This window comes from Mirounga leonina, unplaced genomic scaffold, assembly GCF_011800145.1.
Source record: "Mirounga leonina isolate KUSES-001 unplaced genomic scaffold, KU_Mleo_1.0 Mir_168, whole genome shotgun sequence".
Classification (NCBI taxonomy): domain Eukaryota; kingdom Metazoa; phylum Chordata; class Mammalia; order Carnivora; family Phocidae; genus Mirounga; species Mirounga leonina.
Genome location: NW_023270426.1, coordinates 51,656,553 through 51,674,160, shown reverse-complemented (window position 1 = coordinate 51,674,160; position 17,608 = coordinate 51,656,553). Strand labels below are relative to the sequence as shown.

At 41.1% G+C, this 17,608-nt stretch overlaps 1 protein-coding gene and 1 pseudogene across 3 annotated transcripts in view; one reads left to right on the top strand and one right to left on the bottom strand.

Moving 5' to 3' along the window:
• RASGRF2 (Ras protein specific guanine nucleotide releasing factor 2) overlaps window positions 1-17,608 on the bottom strand; it is a 237,917-nt gene that overhangs the window by 192,604 nt on the left and 27,705 nt on the right. The gene's annotated exons all lie outside the window — the stretch shown is intronic.
• On the top strand, window positions 5,792-6,322 carry LOC118017079 (annotated as a pseudogene).

The following is a 17,608-nucleotide window of genomic DNA, read 5'->3' as shown; positions in this document are numbered from 1 at the left end:
AATAAATAAATAAATAAATAAATAAATAAATAAATAAATAAATAAATAAATAGTGAAGATATGTACAAGTGACTGGCACCCTCATTAGTACCACTGATCGAAGGCTAGACGAGCACTCTCTAGGCAAAGCCCGCTAAGTGCTATGTCTAAGACTCTCTTCAAAGACCTAAGACAATGGTAAATGTGTCAGAAGGCTCAGCTCGCCCGTTTGGGGAGGAAAATATAGGCTTCTTTTTCCTAAAATAATTCAGAAAGAGTAGATAGTCTGTTTCCTTAGGTCTATAGTTCAGCTTAAGAACTGACCTATGTTACATAGATTTCTACTTTGATACCTGAAATTAAAACATATTGTTTTCATATAATTGCATCTGTCAATTTTACCTCAATAAAGCTGAAAAAATTGTTTTTATGAATGAACCTTAAAATCCAAACCAACTTACTTTTCCTTTATTAAAAAAAAAAACTGTCGGGCGCCTGGGTGGCTCAGTTGGTTAAGCGGCTGCCTTCGGTTCAGGTCATGGTCCTGGAGTCCCAGGATCGAGTCCCACATCGGGCTCCCTGCTCAGCAAGGAGTCTGCTTCTCCCTCTCCCGCTCCCCCCTCTTGTGCTCTGTCTCTAAAATAAATAAATAAAAATCTTAAAAAAAAAAAAAACAAAAAAAACTGTCGGGGCACCTGGGTGTTTCGGTTGTGAAGTGTTCGACTCTTGATTTCAGACCAGGTCATGATTTCAGGGTTGTGAGATCTAGCCCCACGTCAGACTGCACACTGGGTGTGTAGCCCACTTAAGACTCTCTCTACCTCCCTCCCCCCCCCTCTCTTTTTTTCAAAAAAAAAACAATTGTCTAACTCTTTGTGATATATTTAAAAAAATTGAGATAGCTACTTTACTCTGACAGGTAATCAATTACTTCAACCAAATTCATGTCCACTGGACAAAGTAGTTCAAGGGACTCTCATTGATGGTTTCCATCTGTTTGAAGACATCCAAAAAGCTACTTTTTTCCATGAGCAGTCCAATGACCGAAGCCAGTTAGGGCGTTCTGTTTGCCAGATCTGTCATAATAAGTGTAATTAAAGGTGATAATCTACTGTCAAGGAAAATGATAATCCTATTAGCAACTCCATTTCACCATGTCTAGTGAGATAACATCTTGCAGTATCCTGGGGGGGAAATGGCTTAATTACAAAGTTTCCAGATCTGTACAATGTATACTCTTACATGGTCTTGATATCCCATAAGTACTGACGCACTTTAAAATCTAGATTGTTATTAAGTAAAGGTATAGTGAGATGGGTTATTTTTTTACTTCTTTTAAAGATACAAATTTATTCAGTAGTAATCATAGGCCCTTCATTTTAATATCATATAATCACTCCTTCACAATGACAAAATCGCAGCCTCTGAGCCACAGAAAATATTAAAATGGAGGGGCGCCTGGGTGGCTCAGTCATTAAGTGCCTGCCTTCGGCTCAGGTCATGATCTCAGGGTCCTGGGATCGAGCCCCGCATCGGGCTCCCCGCTCAGCGGGAAGCCTGCTTCTCCCTCTCCCACTCCCCCTGCTTGTGTTCCCTCTCTCGCTGTGTCTCTCTCTGTCAAATAAATAAGATCTTAAAAAAAAAAAAAAAAAGATACTCTAATATTGACTTTAAAAAAAAAAAAGAAAATATTAAAATGGATAGGTCCCCACAAGTTACTGTCTGGATTCTCCTTAACTATCCCTCAGTTAGTTTTTTTCTTCATCATCAATCATTTAAAACAGGTAGCAAATGAATGGCATTTCAATTGCCATCTAGCTATGTTAGTAAATACTTTGATCAAAACATAGCACTAAATTTAGTATCATCCAAACACAAATGCAGGAAAGAAAAGCAAGTAAATAACTAGAAGTATTGTGGGGGGGGGCGGTTGGAGAAAGCCCTGAATACTGAATACAAAGTTGACAAATTAGGTAACTAGTCCCTCTATAAATGGAACTGGGCAGTACATGCTAAAAATGCCACCTATACTTCCTACAGTGAAGCAAAACTAGAAGAAAGAAAAGTTGGTTGATACTCCTTTGAAAAACAGACTTTCCACTGAATATCACTGAATATACCCAGTAGCCTGCCAACTGACTACTGGTGCAAAGTCATTCACTAAAAACTACAGTGGTCTAATTCCACATGGAGACGGCTCTTCATAGAGAAACTGTCAGAAGCATCCATTTTCAACTGAAATGTATGAACAGTTTCCACCCACTCCCTAGAGGCCACCAATCCTGTCACCATTCAAAAGGACACAGAAGACAAAGATCTTGTTCAAACCAGCAGATGGGGGGAAGTCCGTATTTCCCTTCTGTGTAACACAGATTTCTAAGTGTCTACCACATGGCCAAAACGATGCTGGGTACTGTGTGTCTTTCAAGATGAGAAACTTCTCCTCTCAGCCCTCAAGGAAGTGACAATCCTACAGGCAGGAAAGTCACCACTCAAACCCATCCTTAGTTCAGAGTATCTTATCCTTGATTAAAATTATCATAGAGAAGGGATGCCTGGGTGGCTCAGTCAGTTGTGTGTCTGCCTTCGGCTCAGGTCATGATCCCGGGGTCCTGGGATCGAGTCCCGCATCGGGCTCCTTGCTCAGTGGGGAACCTGCTTCTTCCTCTGCCTGCTTGTGCTCTCTCTCTCTCTCTCTGACAAATAAATAAATAAAATCTTTATTAAAAAAAAATTATCGTAGAGAAGACTCATGTAATAAAGACCGGCTTCATTTACAAATCTAATAAAAAAGACTGCTGCTGGAAGGCTATTGGCTGCTTAGCAATTCCATTTCCCAGCAATGAAAGCATACTAACAACAGAGAAAGAAAAAAAAAAAGAGCCTGTTGGATCTCAAATATCATCTCAATCTCAGTCTCTACAGAACAGTCCTCCTTCACTAAGGCTGCACGCATCCTTTAGTCTGGTAGACACGCCCAGTCTATTTAAATGGTAAATGAGAAAAAAAATGGAAAATTATGATAGCATTCACTGGTGCATAACTCGTCTATGTAACAATTCACCACTCTCACAACTCACAGATCCTCACGTTTGAGGTACATAGCTCCCGATTTACGGAGGCAAGGTACAGCAGCAAGAAGCTGATGTCCAGTTATGCATGTCGTCCTGGTTTCATCTGTTTGCTCAGATGATAGGGGTCAGGTCTGCAGCTCTGTTTGAATTTGGTTGGCCAACAACATTACTGATTGTAGTTATCTGTATTTTGTGTGCCCTATTAAAGAAATCCAAATTGAACAAAGCCTTTTTTTGATGAGTCACTAGCATGCATAGGTGCGAAGAACACAACCAAGACCGGCTACCCCATTAAACTTGCTGTATTCAAACACTGCTCCCACAGCATCAGAGCTGTCTGCATGGCTTTGATAAACCAGTATTGGGTAAAGTCAGATATGCCTTTGACGCTTGTATTTTTACCAGGAAAAAATCATAAACTATTGCTACTGACTTAGCATGAGAGCCTAATTTACAACATTATTTTTTTAAATAAGTTGTTCAAAAGTAAGCGAGTCCTGCTTTTTCCATAATGGAAAAGGAAGTGTAAACTGAGGTCATGGCTTAGTTGGAACTTTCAACCATAACAGAGACATGTACTCTCTCCAGAATAGCATCCACAGGGTAGGTAGATTTCTGATGTGGTGGCTCAGGGCTCCAAAACTGAGTCTTCCTTAGGCCACCCCCTCCCAGGCATAAGCCACATGAATCAAGGCGTTATCTGAGAAGGGGCTCCTCCAGCCCCAGCTGTTGCAATCCCAGCCATTGGAGGCCCAGATGTTCAAGTACCCCATGATCCCAGTGGAGGCCCCAGACATTGTGGAACGGAGAAGAGCCATCCCTGCTTTGGCCTTTCTGAATTCCTGACCCAAAGAATCTGTGAACACAATAAAATAACCGATATTTTATGCTAAGATTTGGGCAGGAAGGTCGTTATGAAACAACCCCTTTCTGCTTTTCCCAACCCAGGGCACAGAGCTCAAGAAGTTTATCAGCAGGCCCAAACAAAAAAAATAAAGAAAAAAATGTTAAAAAATAGAGGGCTCCTCTTTAAAGAAACTGAACTGAGGAGAACTGAAGCAGCTGACAAGGATAAGCAGGTGTTCCCAGAATGAAAACTATTACAATTTTGGCTTTGGGAGGAAGGTGGTTATGAGAGCAGTATATGGGAGTAAGCTCCCTGCCTGATCACCAGAAAGTGAAGATTGCCCCAACCATATCAAAAGAGAGCCCAGTCAGCCTTCTTGGTTCTTTCATGTTAAATCAGAATAGTGAACAAACCTCAGCCTCTGAATCTTGCTTCCTCCTGAAACCCTACCGCATCAGTTAAGATGCCAACAGGAAATAAGTGGAACCTCAGATTATGATAATTTTGGTTCTATTTACAAAACTGAGGGAAAGAGTGTGCAGTAAATGAGGGACTAGCAGCAGTGGGACTGTCCCCCCTCCCTAAGATCAAAGAGACAAGAGGAGTAAGTAATCAAATCAAAAAGGCAGAGAGTCTAAGAATGCTACCTTAGGGGCATCTGGCTGGCTCAGTCAATAAAGCATGTGACTCTTGATCTCGGGGTTGTGATTTTGAGCCCCACTTTGGGTATAGACATTATTTTAAAATAATTTAAATTACTTTGGGCCCGCTTAGGGGTGGCCTGGGTGGCTCAGTCAGTTAAGTAGCTGACTCTTGATTTTGGCTCAGGTCATGATCTCAGGGTCCCAAGACTGAGCCCCGCTTCAGGCTCTGCACTCACTGGGGAGTCTTCTTGTCCCTCTGCCCCTGCCCCCACTCATGCTCTCTCTCTCTCCGCCCCCCAAGTAAATAAATAAAAATCCTTTTAAAGTTAAAAAAAAAATCTTTAAAAAAAAATGCTACCTTGAGAGGAAAACTGAACTTCAGCAAAAGAACATAGCCAGATGAGACACCCTCACAGATCAAGTTTCCAGCAGAATACATACACTGACTTCATTCTCCCCACTCCTGTTCATCTTGGTCTCCCTTATTGGGTGGACCCACCTAGAAGCCATCAGGCATGGTAGCCTGCTGATGCAATCCATAGAGGCAGAGAGTAGAGTGAAGAAGGGTGGAAAGTGGGTGTAAAGGGACATAGTAGAAGGCATTCTCTGTCTCTCAATGAGAAAAATGAAAGGCAATAAGGAACTCCAGGAAGGCGAAAATGCAAAAGAAATATGAAACCCACTAAAATGCAGCCAAATGTGGTGGGTACATTGGAAAAATAATTTATTTAAAAATTTTTCTTGAAGACAAAAATGTGGCATTGGAATTACAGAGAAAGAAATCTAACCACAGTATACCCCTGTATGCTGCAATGAAACCTACTTTCAGCTTTTGTCTTTCAAAAATCAACCTATATAGGGCGCCTGGGTGGCTCAGTCGTTAAGCGTCTGCCTTCGGCTCAGGTCATGATCCCAGGGTCCTGGGATCGAGCCCCGCATCGGGCTCCCTGCTCGGCGGGAAGCCTGCTTCTCCCTCTCCCACTCCCCCTGCTTGTGTTCCCTCTCTTGCTATGTCTCTCTCTGTCAAATAAATAAATAAAATCTTTAAAAAAAAATCAACCTATATATAAAGCACAGATGACTAATCTCAGAATGTATATTTCCAATCATAATAAAACTTCACAGTAAAAGTGGGGTAGGAGAGGAGGAGAAAGGGCAGAAAGTAAAGAATAAAGAGGTACTGTTGAAAGTTAGCGAAATAAGAAATACAAATTTATAAATATTATTGAAAGTTATAAAATAGGAATATGGTAACCACTGTGGGAAGGTTACCTCAGGCTTTATTTGCACAACATGTGAGCACCTTCCCCTGAACAAATAGCTCAGCAAACATAATGTCTTCTTGTTCTGGTCATTCAAAACTATTTCAGCACCAGTTCTCATGCTATGTTCCTACTGTCATCTTACTATTTTAAAGATGCAGCTGTTGTCAATGAAGAGATCAAAGCCTTGACAACTTTAAAGGGAAATACTTGAATTTCTTCTATGCTTTGGATCTCACTTTTGTATGAACTACAGAAACTGTTGCGTTCTGTGACAAAACAAATGAGTTCATGATATGAATTATGAACCTATTACTGTTTCAGTGATTTCCCAATTTAGCCATCTTGCCTACATAAACCCGCCAAGAAAATAAAAAGGTTGTTTGGGCCTCATGAAGATCCTACGTTTTTGTTGTTGTTAGATTTGGCTAAACAAATTTCCTGAGATCATGGTTTCTGTAAGAGGGGTCTGGTCTTATATTATGAAATCTCTTCAAAATAGATAAATTCCTATAAATATATAATATTCCAAAACTGAATCAGGAAGAAATAGAAAATTTGAACAGACTGATCACTACCAATGAAAATGAATCAGAAATCAACTCCCAAAAAAAATCCAGGACCAGATAGCTTCACATGTTAATACTATCAAACATTTAAAGAAGAGTTAATACCTGTTCTCCAACTGTTCCAAAAAAAAAGGAAGAGGAAGGAAAGTTTCCAGATTCATTCTACAAGGCCAGCATTACACTGATACCAAAATCAGATAAGACACTACCAAAAAAGAGAATTACAAGCTAATATCTCTGCTGAATATAGATCCAAAAACCATCAACAAAATATTAGCAAACCAAATCCAACACACATTAAAAGAAGTCACTCACCATGATCAAGTGAGATTTTTATTTATTTATTTATTTATTTATTTATTTATTTCAAGGGTGGTTCAATATTCACAAATCAAAGTGATACATCATATTAACAAGAAAAGGGACAAAAGTTATGATCATCATAGCATACATCTATGATAAAAACTCTCAACAAAATAGGTTTAGAGGAAACATCTTAGCATAATAAAGGCCATCGAAGAAAAACCACAGCTAATATCATATTCAATGGTGAAAAACAGAGCTTTTGCTCTAAGATCAGGAACAAGACAAGGATGTCAACTCTCACCACTTTTATTCAACATAGTACTGGAAGTCCTAACCACAGCAATCAGATAAGGGGAAAAAAAGCATCCAAATTGGTAAAGAAGAAGTCTAACTGCCACTTTCTACAGATGACATGATACTATTCATAGGAAACTCTGAAAACTTCATCATGAAACTACCAGAATAAACGAATTCAGTAAGTTGTAGGATACAATATTAATATACAGAAATATGGGGGCGCCTGGGTGGCTCAGTCAGTTAAGCATCTGCCTTCAGCTCATGTAATGATCTCAGGGTCCTGGGATCGAGCCCCACGTCAAAGCTTCCGACTCAGTGGGGAGTCTGTTTCTTCCTCTCCCTCTGTCCCTCCCCTCTGCTTGTGCACTCATGCTCTAATAGATAAATAAAATCATGTAAAAAAAATCAGTTGCGTTTTTATACAATAGTAACAAAGTAGCAGAGAGAGAAATTAAGAAAACAATTCCACTTCCAATTGCACAAAAAATAATAAAATAGCTAGGAATAAACTTAACCAACGAGGTGACAGACCTGTACTCCAAAAACTAGAAAACACTAACGAAAGACATAGAAGATGACACAAATGGAAAGATATTCCATGGACATGGATTGGAAAGACCAATATTATTAAAATGTCCATACCATCCAAAGCAATCTACAGATTTAATGCAATACCTACCAAAATGCCAACATTTTTCACAAAACTAGAACTAATAATCCTAAAATTTGTATGGAACCCAAAAAGACTCTAAATAACCAAAGCTATCTTGAGAAAGAACAAAGCTGGAGGTACTCACAATCCCGGATTTCAAAATATACTACAAAGCTGTAGTAATCAAAACAATATGGTATTGGCACAAAAATAGACACATAGATCCATGGAACAAAACCGAGAGCCCAGAAATAAACCCACATCTATACCATCAATAATGTATGACAAAGGATATACAATGAGGAAGAATACATAACGGAGAAAAGACAGTCTCTTCAACAAATGGTGCTGGGAAAATTGGACAGCTACATGCAAAAGAGTGAAACTGGACCAGTTTCTAACACTGTACACAAAAATAAACTCAAAATGGATTAAAGACCTAAATGGGAGACATGAAACCATAAAACTCCTAGAAGAAAACATAGGCAGTAATCTCTTTTACATCAGTCATAGAAATATTTTTCTAAATATGTCTCCTCAGGCAAGGAAAACAAAAGCAAGAATAAAGTATTGGGATGACACAAAAATAAAAACCTTTTATACAGCAAAGGAAAGCATCAACAAAACAAAAAGGTAATCTACTGAATGGGAGAAGATACTTGCAAGTGATCTATCCAATAAGGAGGTAATATCCAAAATATAAAAAGAACTTACACAACTCCACACTGAAAAAAAATAATCTGATTTAAAAATGAGCAGAGGACCTGAATAGACATTTTTCCAAAGAAGACATACAGATGGCCAACAGACACATGAAATGAAGCTCAACATCATTCATCATCAGGGAAATGCAAATTAAAACCACAATAAAATACCACCTTACACCAGTTAGAATGGCTAAAAGAAAAAAAAACGCAAGAAATAACAAGTGTTGGTAAGGATATGGAGAAAAAGGAACCCTAGTGCACTGTTGGTGGGAATTAATTTGGTGTAGCCACTGTGGAAACAGTATGGAGGTTCCTCAAAAAATTAAAAATAGAATTACCATATGATCCAGTAATTCCATTACTGGGTATTAACCCAAAGAAAATGAAAACACGAATTCCAAAAAGGTATATGTACCCCTATGTTTACTGCAGCATTAGTTACAAGAGACAAGATATGGAAGCAACCCAAATATCCATCCATAGATAAATGGATAAAGAAGAGGTGTCATGTATATAATAATAGAACATTACTCAGCCATAAGAAAACAATGAAATCTTGCATTTGCAGCAACGTGGATGGATCCAGAGAGTAAAATACTCGGTGAAATAAGTAAGTCAGAGAAAGACAAATACCATGTAATTTCACTCATGTGAAATTTAAGAAACAAAACAAACGAACAAAGAAAAAAAGAGACCACACACACACACACACACACACACACACACACACACACACCAGACTCAAATACAAAGGACAAACTGGTGGTTGCCAGAGGGGAGGTAAGACAGGGATGGGTGAAATGGATAAAAGAAAGTAAGAGTATATTTCTCTTGATGAGCACTGAGAAATGTATTGAACTGTTGTACACCTGAAACTGACATAACACTGTATGTTAATTATACTTAAATTTTTTAAAAAGTCTCTCTACACTTAAATGAAGTCATCGAGTATTTGACAGTCAATAGTATCCTTAAGCACAGAAAAGACTCTGTGCTTAGTGACACATCGTAGTTTGTGGAGTCCACGGGAAAGTCTGACCCACAAACTGGATGCCAGATGTCCGATGATGAAGTAACAGCTTACAAAGAAGACTTCAAGGAGGTAAATTACTAACCCATCCTGTCTGCACCTGCAGCTGCTCATACTAGAGGGAAACCACAATCAGAATCCACTTTTAATATCTCAGAGATGATTGTTTATAGAAGTACAAAGAAAGTATGCTTGTGTTCATAAATATTACTCTTACGGTTTGTTTTTTTTTTTATAACTTGGCTAAGAATGTTTTAACTCAATTAGCTGCCAATATAAAAAGTCCTTAGCTACAAAATCTTTGTTAGCTAATTTTTTCATATGCCTTTAGTTTTCCATTTCATATTCTTGCTCGAAAGAGAAAAACTTCCTTCTTAGTTTGCTTTGCTGAACCTGTGTACACCAAAGAAGCAGAACACTTAACAAGACACTTTTTCAAGTCTCTTGCCATTTCCTTCTGAGTTTTCTTTGTTAACAAAATTAAGGTTTTTTAAATACTTTATTTATTTATTTGAGAGAGAGAAAGAGAGAGCACAAGCAAGGGGAGCATCAGAGGCAGAGGGAGAAGCAGGCTCCCCGCTGAACAAGGAGCCCGATTTGGGGCTCGATCCCAGGACACTGAGATCACGCCCTGAGCCGAAGGCAGATGCTTAACAACCAACTGAGCCACCCAGGCGCCCCCAAAATTAAGCTTTTAACATCTGATATCTATTTGGCTGTTTGTAATATGTATATACAGCCAACACAAAAGTGAATCATATCAATTAACCACACACACAAGCACACATAATGACTTAACTAGTGATGCCTGGTACCCACCCCTGAAATTTATGGTTTATGCTGCTATTTTACATAAAGGATAATTTATTTAGTCCAAGAACTATAATGTCCTTATTTTCTTCTTCAAAGTGCTAGTTTAATTTAAGGTATAAAATCAAAAGTAAGCGTATTTAAGGTTCCAAGGTAACCATACAGGAAATTCAAATGGTGAGCTAACTAACAACTACTGAGAGGAAGGGAGAGGAGGTGGCAGAGTAGACGAGGTAATGTAATGAGCAAAATCATCACCTCTCACTGCACAATGTCAATAGACACTGTCAAGAAAGAGTGGTTTGGATATTAACTAAAACCTCCAGAAGCATTAAAAACAGAAACAGTTAAATGCTGTAGGCTCTGAGAAGTGGGACTGGAAATGAGAGAGAGTGGGTGGTAGACTTGTCTTTTCATTTTAAACCGTTTTATACTACCCAGATCATTTTTGCCATGTGTATATACTTGGATAAATATTATTAACTTGTATAAACATATACACACAAATGTACAATAAAACCGCAGAAGACTTTTGGTAGAAATTGAGATGCTGATTCTAAATATGAATATAAATATGATTGTATTTATATAAAATTCCACAGCAGGCAAAGCTATAGTGACAAAACTCAGATTAGAGATGGCCTGGGGTCAGGAATTAGGGAGGAGATCAACCACAAACTGGCCCCAGTAAAGTTTTTGGAGTGATAAAAACGTCCTATATTTTCATGGTAGTGATGATCGTACAACTATGTATACGTCCAAACTCATGGAAATGTATACACAAGAATGGATGGATTTTATTATATATAAATTATATGCCAGTTGAACTTGTTGACAAATGTACTAATTGTTTACGCAACTGGGGTAAGATCCACGATTATAATTCCCTCAGGAGAGTATATTCCCATACTCGATTTCAGATCATAATGTTTCTGTGGCAAAGCCGGTCTTGCTTCAAGCTATCACGTCAGCGAACACAACCTAAGAGGGTTGTTCTTCACTATAGAGACTGTCGCACAGGCAAGCCCACGGTGTCATCTTGTCATTGGTCTGTGAGATTTATGGATCAGAACATGAGGAGCTTTCTCCAATACGATAAAGATGAAAGAAGCAAGTGGAGTTTTATGAAGGTTTTATTTTTGTCCTGCAGTCTAAAAACCATTTTCTCACAGATTTCAGGGGGAGTGGAACCGCACGTGCCGCAACGTGACAGAGCCATCAGCTCACCAGCCCTGTTTTAATTCTTGGGCCCTGCAGAGTCAGATTGGTGCCACTTACACACAGCCCCTTCTTACGGCGTGCTTTGCTGCTCTATATTCACCGAGCTGTACCAGAGACCAGGTGCCATGTGGAGCCTGGGAGCTAGAGCAGCAAGTCAGAGATAAGGTCCCTCATGAAGCTAAAACAGGAAGACACAATTTCTTTACCTTGAGAGAAAAAGCCCAGTGTTTGTTTAGGAACATGAAGTCAGGGAAAGTGCTGGGTGTCTCCCATTTACCTTTCCACCGTCTCCACTCTCCTTCCCCACCCTGTTCTGAGCCCCTGGAGGCCAAGGTGTATGGAAACCCTCTGGCTTTTTACTGGGTTTGGCCCCTGAGAGGCACCATCAGGAGATGGCAGAGGAAAAGAGTGAAGTGGGGTAGCCCTTCCACCAGCTCAGCTCCCTACCAGAACTGGACGCAGCCCTCCACATAGTTCCCTAAAGCTAATCTCTACAATTTCTGTAAACACTTCTTCCCTTCAAGCTTCAAGCCTAGACACGGTAATGGTGCCCTGCCCTAGCGAGCCCTGGGCACTGCACGAGGCCCTGTTCACTCCCCGGGCCCTGTCATCACTGCCGTAAACAGTCTGTTGATGTCGCCTCAATTACTCAGTCTGAGAATATCAACTCTTACTTGCCAAGACCTTACAGAAGACTTCAGAGACAAAAAGGGAACTCAAGGATATATTTAAATCCTCTCGCTCTTCACATCAGGAAACAGCAATCAGTAGCAGCCACTGGATTGAATCTATTTTGTATATACTGTCCCTGAAATTAAAGTTGATGATTTTCTGCTAAGGAAAGATTTAAGTCACATATTTTCTTCCTTTTTAAAGCAGTTTAACTTAACAATATTCCAAAATACAGCTCAGTTGGGCAAAATCCTCATAAAAGACTGCATAGTGGTGCGCCTGGGTGGCTCAGTCAGGTAAGCTCCAACCTTTGGCTTGGCTCGTGATCTCAGGCTCCCTGCTCAGCAGGGAGTCGGCTTCTCCCTCTCCCTCTGCCCCTCCCCCCTACTTGTGTGAGCACAAGTGTGCAAGCGTGCTCTCTCTCTCTCTCAAATAAATCTTAAAAAAAAAAAAAAAAAGACTGCATAATGGATACGGGGCCCATACATTCCTTCAGATGTAATTTTATCTCTGGAAGCAGCCAGAGAGCTGGATATTTAGACTTCATCATTTGGGGCCGTCATGGAAAGGTCTTCACTAAATTATGTATACACACACCATCAGCCTGTATTGAAAGACCTTTTGAAAAACAGCCCCACAAAACACTCTACCATCTATTTGAGGAATGTTGCTGAGAATGTAGTTCACTACACAAACGGTTTTCCCTTTAGAAGGTATTTTTTTAAGTCTCAGCACAGGTGAAACTGTTTCACCTTAATCTCTGGGCCATCATGGATCCTATCACTAGCTCAGGAAATCTAGAAGCTCTCAGCCCTGTTAGTAGCTCACTTCGAACAAGTGAACAGCATCTTATAGGAAATGTGTTGTGGGCTAACCCTACCCCTAGCTTCTTTTTTTTCTCCACTCCATCTCTTTATATACTTTATTTTTTAATCTTTGTGGGCTGTGCTAAATACTGAATGTTTATGTCCCCCCAATATCCACATGTTGAAACATAATTCCCGTAATTCCCAATGTGTACTTGGAAATGGGCCTTTGCAAGGTGATTAGATCATATGGGTGAAGCCCTCAAGGATGGGACTGGTGCCTTATAAAACAGACCTCAGAGAGCTCCCTTGCCCCTTCCACCATGTGGGGACACAGCAAGAAGACAGCCATCTATGAACCAGGAAGTGGGCCCTGACCAGACACCAAATGTGCCAGTGCTGTGATCTTGAATTTCCTAGCCTCCAGAACTGTAAGAAATACATTTCTGTTGTTTATAAACTACCCAGTCTATGGTATTTTTTTAAAGATTTTATTTATTTATTTGACAGAGACAGAGACAGCAAGAGCAGGAACACAAGCAGGGGGAGTGGGAGAGGGAGACGCAGGCTTCCCGCTGAGCAGGGAGCCCGATGCGGGGCTCGATCCCAGGACCCTGGGATCATGACCTGAGCCGAAGGCAGACGCTTAACGAATGAGCCACCCAGGCGCCTCCAGTCTATGGTATTTTTGACATAGAAGCTCAAACAGACCAAGACAGGCTGTATCAAATCCTTTTTGAAATAAGGCAGAGATGAAGATAATTTAGAATAAGCAAAAAAGGCTGAAAATAGTGACGTGTTTCTTTCCTCATAAAACTTAACCTATATTTTCTTTTTTTTTAAAGATTGCATTTATTTATTTGAGAGAGAGAGTACAAGCGGGGGGATGGGGAGGAGCAGAAAGAGAGGGAGAAGCAGACTCCCTGCTGAGCAGGGAGCCCGACACGGGGCTCGATGCCAGGACCCCGGGATCATGACCTGAGCCCAAAGGCAGACGCTTAACGACTGAGCCACCCAGATGCCCCACTTATATTAAAAACTCCAGCAGAACCATAAAGGGGGCACCTGGTGGCTCAGTGGATTAAGCATCCAACTCTTGGTTTCAGCTCAGGTCATGATCTCAGGGTCATGAGATCAAGTCCCACACAGGGCTCTGCGCTCAGGGGCAGAGTCTACTCAAGATTCTCTCTCCCTTTCTCCCTCCCCCTCTGCCCCTACCCCCACTTAAGCTCGAGCATTCTCTCTCTCTCTCTCTCTCAAATGTTGGCAAGGAAGTGGAAAAAGGGGAACCCTCTTACATTGCTGGTGGGAATGCAAACTGGTGCAGCCACCCTGGAAAACAGTATGGAGGTTCCTCAAAAAGTTAAAAATAGAGCTACCCTACCACTCAATAGCACTACTAGGTATTTATCCAAAGGATACAAACATAGTGATCCGAAGGGGCACATGCGCCCCAATGTTTATAGCAGCAATGTCCACAATAGCCAAAATACGGAAAGAGCCCAGATGTCCATCGACAGATGAATGGATAAAGATGTGGTGTATACACACACACACACACACACACACAATGGAATATTACTCAGTCATCAAAAAGAATGAAATCTTGCCATTTGCAACAACATGGATGGAACTAGAGGGTATTATGCTAAGCGAAATAAGTCAGTCAGAGAAAGACAAATACCATATGATTTCACTCATATGTGGAATTTAAGAAACAAAACAGATGAACATAGGAGAAGGGAAGGAAAAATAAAATAAGATGAAAACAGAGAGGGAGGCAAACCATAAGAAACTTTTAAATGTGGGAAACAAACAGGGTTGTTGGAGGGGAGGTGGGTGGGGGGATGGAGTAAGCGGGTGATGGGCATTAAGGAGGGCACTTGAAGTGATGAGCAATGAGTGTTGTATGCAACTGATGAATCACTGGCTTCTGCCTCTGAAACTAATAATACAGCATATGTTAATTAAATTGAGTTGAAAAAAAATTTTAGTAAATCAATAAATAAAATATTTTTAGAAAGAACCATAAAGAAGCCCGAATTGGGATGGTAACCTTTATAACTTATCCTAGAACCTATTCCTTCCTATTTGTTGAAGATTTTCTTCTCCTTTCACAAGTAAGACCTTGGCTGAATCTGCCTCCTACTCTTCTGCAAATTAGAACACTAATTTTTCACTTTATTAACCAGAAAAAAAAGTGGAACAGATACTAGACTGCAGTGGATGAACTTCCAGAAACCCTAAAGAAAGTCAATGCTCTGTGACAGTGTCTGATGGACACATGGCCACAGATGTCCCCAAGTGAGACAGGAAGACAATTCCTCCTGCAGCCTCAACCCCAAAGGGAACACTCAGATCCAAGAGGCAGGGTCCTGCCAAGAACAATATTGGCTTTCTGAGGATCTCAGTCTCTCAATCTGTGCGTGTGTGTACGTGTGTGCGCACTTACACTAGGCAAGTGTATATGTGTATGTGTGTAACCATGCATGCACACAAAGAGGGCTATTCTTTAGGTTAAAGGCAGTGAGGCTTCTCTGGTCCAGGATGGGGGTTAGGGATGGAAGCATGAGTGGACCAGGAAAGGCTGGGAAGCAATGTGGCAGGTACTCATATGGAAGACTGTCTGCATTATGACTCCTCCTGGTAATTTCCTCCCAGGACATCCCATCCAAAGGGTCATTCCCTTGTCTAGAGGTTCCTGTCTGCCTATTAAATTTACTTGCCACAGCAGCACCTGCTTATCTAAGGGCCTCCTGCCTCCAGAATTCATATCGACATTGCTAGGTTAAAAGACACCTTTCCCAGTAAAGTAGCTATGTAAACTGCAGGTGCTCAAAATATTTCTGCAAAATTTGAACATGTTTACATAATTTAAGAAGGAAAGCATTTTATTTTACTTTTTTTTAAGATTTTATTTATTTATTTGTGAGAGAGAGAATGAGAGAGAGCGCATGAGAGGGGGGAGGGTCAGAGGGAGAAGCAGACTCCCTGCCGAGCAGGGAGCCCGATGCGGGACTCGATCCAAGGACTCCAGGATCATGACCTGAGCCGAAGGCAGTCGCTTAACCAACTGAGCCACCCAGGCGCCCAGAAGGAAAGCATCTTAAAGATAAAAGCAACTATTTTTCTTTTGTATGTGTTATCTTGGGAACACATTTGATAGTTCAGAAGATTCTTAAAATGTACATCCATGGGGTGCCTGGGTGGCTCAGTTAAGCGGCTGGCTCTTGATTTCGGCTCAGGTCATGATCTCAGGGTCCTGGGATCAAGCCCCGTGTCGGGCTCCACACTTAGCGGGGAGTCTGCTTGAGGATTCTCTCTCTCCCTCTCCCTCTGTCCCTCTCCTCTGCTTGTGCGCTCTCTTTCTCTCTCTCTCAAATAAATAAATAAATCTTTTTAAAAATGTACATCCATATCATCTCAGTGATATAAAGCAAACAGGCACACCAGAAATGGCTCTATTAATAAAGTAAAACAAAACAAAATATAAATGGGTATGTAAGGTGGGGCTTTGAGGTAAAACGGGAAAAAGGTGAAAAAGTCCTATTGAGTGACAGAAGTTTGATAAAGTCCTTCTGAGCTTGTTAGAAAGGCATATCTCAGGCCTTGCCCACAATATACTGAATCACAGCCTGCATCTGAAAGGACCCCAAGTGATTTGTAGGCCTCTGCAAGGTTTGAGAGACCTTCTTCTAAGGTCCCTGAAGTTCAGATATTCAATCAGTGAACATATATAAATTAGGAGGGACTGACAGAAACAAGGAGTCTCAGAATTTATAGTAAAGTGAAAATGAGTTTTTGATATTTTAGGATGTAATTTTTCTGCTCTAGGCTGATTTACAAACCCCTACACCCACAAAAGCACCATCACTAACCTAAGCTTATACAGCTCACCCCATCTGAGCCTTCATGTACTAAGACCTCAGCACTTCTAATATACGATGACAGTATAAACCCTGCTCTTTCCCGAATTCAGACCAAGGAATTCCCACAAAATAGAGTTAGAAACCACCATGATGAGGGACATGCTGGCCAGCCAGCCAGGCAAGCAGTGGGAGAGAAAAACCTCTCTGGGAAGTAGGAAGAGCCAACAACAAATAGGGACCCAGAGTTCTAGGGAACTCAGAGCTTGGCCTGGTGGAGAGGAGATGTGGGGGGACCCCACAGGTACAGTCCCTATGACTGGAGAACAAAGCAATGGCTCTCACAACCCCCAAGCCAGCCCCCACCAAGCTTTTCCCTGGACTGATAACCCAGCTCAGTAACAGAGGGCCACTGCCATGAAGAGCTCCTAGTGTAAGCCAGCTAAAGGAGGGAAAGGCCCCCAGCAGACAGGAAGCCCCAGCCTCACAACCCCTTTTGGTCCGGCAATGGGGGTCCTGATCGCTTCCGGCTGGAGGGCCCTCCCCACTCCTTCCGTGGGAAACATGGAAGTGGAGTGCTCAGAAGTATTTATTCTCAGGGCTCCAAGAATTGGCTCTGAGTCGGCCATGAAACTGGGTGTGAGGGGGCTCATCTACTTCCTACAGAACCTGGAAATCAGGCCACTACTCCACCATACATCGTGCCTCTGTGCAATTCAGAAAATGGGTCTCCAGCTGTGCAGAAAAAGAAAAAAAACCTCTGGCACTTAAAGTAGTAAAAGGACTCCTTTGGGCGATGGGGCCCTGGGCTGAGCAAATGGAAGATACCTGTGTGCTAAGAAAATGGCCCTCTTTTCTCCAGAGGA